A 5,045-nucleotide genomic window follows, 5' to 3' on the forward strand; every position below is an offset into this window, starting at 1 on the left:
CAAAACTCAACATCAAATTTCAAGGCCATTCAAATAGTGCAAGATGGCTTCATTTGGATAAAACATGGCCGTAACAACGATAATAGATGGCAACAAAACTCAACATTAAATTTCAAGGCCATTCAAATAGTGCAAGATGGCTTCATTTGGATGAAACATGGCCGTAACAACGATAATAGATGGCAACAAAATTCAACATCAAATTTCAAGGACATTCAAATAGTGCAATATGGCTTCATTTGGATGAAACATGGCCGTAACAACGATAATAGATGGCAACAAAATTCAACATCAAATTTCAAGGCCATTCAAATAGTGCAAGGTGGCTTCATTTGGATGAAACATGGCCGTAACAACGATAATAGATGGCACCAAATTCAACATCAAATTTCAAGGCCATTCAAATAGTGCAAGTTGGCTTCATTTGGATGAAACATGGCCGTAACAACGATAATAGATGGCAACAAAACTCAACATTAAATTTCAAGGCCATTCAAATAGTGCAAGATGGCTTCATTTGGATGAAACATGGCCGTAAAAACGATAATAGATGGCAACAAAATTCAACATCAAATTTCAAGGCCATTCAAATAGTGCAAGATGCCTTTATTTGGATAAAACATGGCCGTAACAACGATAATAGATGGCAACAAAACTCAACATCAAATTTCAAGGCCATTCAAATAGTGCAAGATGCCTTTATTTGGATAAAACATGGCCGTAACAACGATAATAGATGGCAACAAAACTCAACATTAAATTTCAAGGCCATTCATATAGTGCAAGATGGCTTCATTTGGATGAAACATGGCCGTAACAACGATAATAGATGGCAACAAAACTCAACATCAAATTTCAAGGCCATTGAAATAGTGCAAAATGGCTTCATTTGGATAAAACATGGCCGTAACAACGATAATAGATAGCAACAAAATTAAACATCAAATTTCAAGGCCATTCAAATAGTGCAAGATGCCTTCATTTGGATGAAACATGGCCGTAACAACGATAATAGATGGCAACAAAACTCAACATTAAATTTCAAGGCCATTCATATAGTGCAAGATGGCTTCATTTGGATAAAACATGGCCGTAACAACGATAATAGATGGCAACAAAATTCAACATCAAATTTCAAGGCCATTAAATAAGTGAAAGATGCCTTTATTTGGATAAAACATGGCCGTAACAACGATAATAGATGGCAACAAAACTCAACATCAAATTTCAAGGCCATTGATTTAGTGCAAGATGGCTTCATTTGGATGAAACATGGCCGTAACAACGATAATAGATGGCAACAAAATTCAACATCAAATTTCAAGGACATTCAAATAGTGCAATATGGCTTCATTTGGATGAAACATGGCCGTAACAACGATAATAGATGGCAACAAAATTCAACATCAAATTTCAAGGCCATTCAAATAGTGCAAGATGGCTTCATTTGGATGAAACATGGCCGTAACAACGATAATAGATGGCACCAAATTCAACATCAAATTTCAAGGCCATTCAAATAGTGCAAGATGGCTTCATTTGGATAAAACATGGCCGTAACAACGAAAATAGATGGCAACAAACTCAACATCAAATTTCAAGGCCATTGAAATAGTGCAAAATGGCTTCATTTGGATAAAACATGGCCGTAACAACGATAATAGATAGCAACAAAATTAAACATCAAATTTCAAGGCCATTCAAATAGTGCAAGATGCCTTCATTTGGATGAAACATGGCCGTAACAACGATAATAGATGGCAACAAACTCAACATCAAATTTCAAGGCCATTCAAATAGTGCAAAATGGCTTCATTTGGATAAAACATGGCCGTAACAACGATAATCGATGGCAACAAAATTCAACATCAAATTTCAAGGCCATTCAAATAGTGCAAGATGGCTTCATTTGGATGAAACATGGCCGTAACAACGATAATAGATGGCAACAAAACTCAACATTAAATTTCAAGGCCATTCAAATAGTGCAAGATGGCTTCATTTGGATGAAACATGGCCGTAAAAACGATAATAGATGGCAACAAAATTCAACATCAAATTTCAAGGCCATTCAAATAGTGCAAGATGGCTTCATTTGGATGAAACATGGCCGTAACAACGATAAAAGATGGCAACAAAATTCAACATCAAATTTCAAGGCCAATGAATTAGTGCAAGATGCCTTTATTTGGATGTAACATGGCCGTAACAACGATAATTTTTTTTTTCTTTGGCACAACAACCACTGTCGGTCAAGGGCCTACCAAGTACCCACTAGTGAAGTGAGCTTGGCTTTCAGTGACTTATTGTTACCATAACAGGATAGTCAGTCCTACGTATGGGAGCACGGTCTATTCGGGGCTTGAACCCATGACGGGCATGTTGTTAAGTACGTTAACAACGATAATAGATGGCAACAAAATACAACATCAAATTTCAAGGCCATTCAAATAGTGCAAGATGGCTTCATTTGGATGAAACATGGCCGTAACAACGATAATAGATGGCAACAAACTGAACATCAAATTTCAATTAGATGGCAACAAAATTCAACATCAAATTTCAAGGCCATTCAAATAGTGCAAGATGGCTTCATTTGGATGAAACATGGCCGTAACAACGATAATAGATGGCAACAAAATTCAACATCAAATTTCAAGGCCATTGAATTTGTGCAAGATGCCTTTATTTGGATGTAACATGGCCGTAACAACGAGAATTTTTTTTCTTTGGCACAACAACCACTGTCGGTCAAGGGCCTGCCAAGTACCCACTAGTGAAGTGAGCTTGGCTTTCAGTGACTTATTGTTACCATAGCAGGATAGTCAGTCCTACGTATGGGAGCACGGTCTATTCGGGGCTTGAACCCATGACGGGCATGTTGTTAAGTACGTTAACAACGATACTAGATGGCAACAAAATTCAACATGAACAACAAAATTAAACATCAAATTTCAAGGCCATTCAAATAGTGCAAGATGGCTTCATTTGGATGCAACATGGCCGTAACAACGATAATAGATGGCAAAAAAACTCAACATCAAATTTCAAGACAGTTCAAATAGTGCAAGATGGCTTCATTTGGATAAAACATGGCCGTAACAGCGATAATAGATGGCAACAAAATTCAACATCAAATTTCAAGGCCATTGAAATAGTGCAAAATGGCTTCATTTGGATGAAACATGAACGTAACAACGATAATAGATGGCAACAAAATTCAACATCAAATTTCAAGGCCATTCAAATAGTGCAAGATGGCTTCATTTGGATGAAACATGGCCGTAACAACGATAATAGATGGCAACAAAATTCAACATCAAATTTCAAGGCCAATGAATTAGTGCAAGATGCCTTTATTTGGATGTAACATAGCCGTAACAACGATAATTTTTTTTTCTTTGACACAACAACCACTGTCGGTCAAGGGCCTGCCAAGTACTCACTAGTGAACTGAGCTTGGCTTTCAGTGACTTATTGTTACCATAGCAGGATAGTCAGTCCTACGTATGGGAGCACGGTCTATTCGGGGCTTGAACCCATGACGGGCATGTTATTAAGTACGTTAACAACGATAATAGATGGCAACAAAATTCAACATCAAATTTCAAGGCCATTCAAATAGTGCAAGATGGCTTCATTTGGATAAAACATGGCCGTAACAACGATAATAGATGGCAAAAAAACTCAACATCAAATTTCAAGGCCGTTCAAATAGTGCAAGATGGCTTCATTTGGATAAAACATGGCCGTAACAGCGATAATAGATGGCACCAAATTCAACATCAAATTTCAAGGCCATTGAAATAGTGCAAAATGGCTTCATTTGGATGAAACATGAACGTAACAACGATAATAGATGGCAACAAAATTCAACATCAAATTTCAAGGCCATTCAAATAGTGCAAGATGGCTTCATTTGGATGAAACATGGCCGTAACAACGATAATAGATGGCAAAAAAACTCAACATTAAATTTCAAGGCCAATGAATTAGTGCAAGATGCCTTTATTTGGATGTAACATGGCCGTAACAACGATAATTTTTTTTTCTTTGGCACAACAACCACTGTCGGTCAAGGGCCTGCCAAGTACCCACTAGTGAAGTGAGCTTGGCTTTCAGTGACTTATTGTTACCATAACAGGATAGTCAGTCCTACGTTTGGGAGCACGGTCTTTTTGGGGCTTGAACACATAACGGGCATGTTGTTAAGTACGTTAACAACGATAATAGATGGCAACAAAATTCAACATCAAATTTCAAGGCCATTCAAATAGTGCAAGATGGCTTCATTTGGATGAAACATGGCCGTAACAACGATAATAGATGGCAACAAACTCAAAATCAAATTTCAAGGCCATTGAAATAGTGCAAAATTTCTTCATTTGGATGAAACATGGCCGTAACAACGATAATAGATGGCAACAAAATTCAACATCAAATTTCAAGGCCAATGAATTAGTGCAAGATGCCTTTATTTGGATAAAACATGGCCGTAACAACGATAATTTTTTTTTGCTTTGGCACAACAACCACTGTCGGTCAAGGGCCTGCCAAGTACCCACTAGTGAAGTGAGCTTGGCTTTCAGTGACTTATTGTTACCATAGCAGGATAGTCAGTCCTACGTATGGGAGCACGGTCTATTCGGGGCTTGAACCCATGACGGGCATGTTGTTAAGTACGTTAACAACGATAATAGATGGCAAAAAACTCAACATCAAATTTCAAGGCCGTTGAAATAGTGCAAGATGGCTTCATTTGGATAAAACATGGCCGTAACAACGATAATAGATGGCGACAAAATTCAACATCAAATTTCAAGGCCATTCAAATAGTGCAAGATGCCTTTATTTGGATAAAACATGGCCGTAACAACGATAATAGATGGCAACAAAACTCAACATTAAATTTCAAGGCCATTCAAATAGTGCAAGATGGCTTCATTTGGATGAAACATGGCCGTAACAACGATAATAGATGGCAACAAAATTCAACATCAAATTTCAAGGCCATTCAAATAGTGCAAGATGGCTTCATTTGGATG

This window comes from Anopheles arabiensis, unplaced genomic scaffold, assembly GCF_016920715.1.
Source record: "Anopheles arabiensis isolate DONGOLA unplaced genomic scaffold, AaraD3 Autosomal_pericentromeric_contig0004, whole genome shotgun sequence".
Taxonomy (NCBI): domain Eukaryota; kingdom Metazoa; phylum Arthropoda; class Insecta; order Diptera; family Culicidae; genus Anopheles; species Anopheles arabiensis.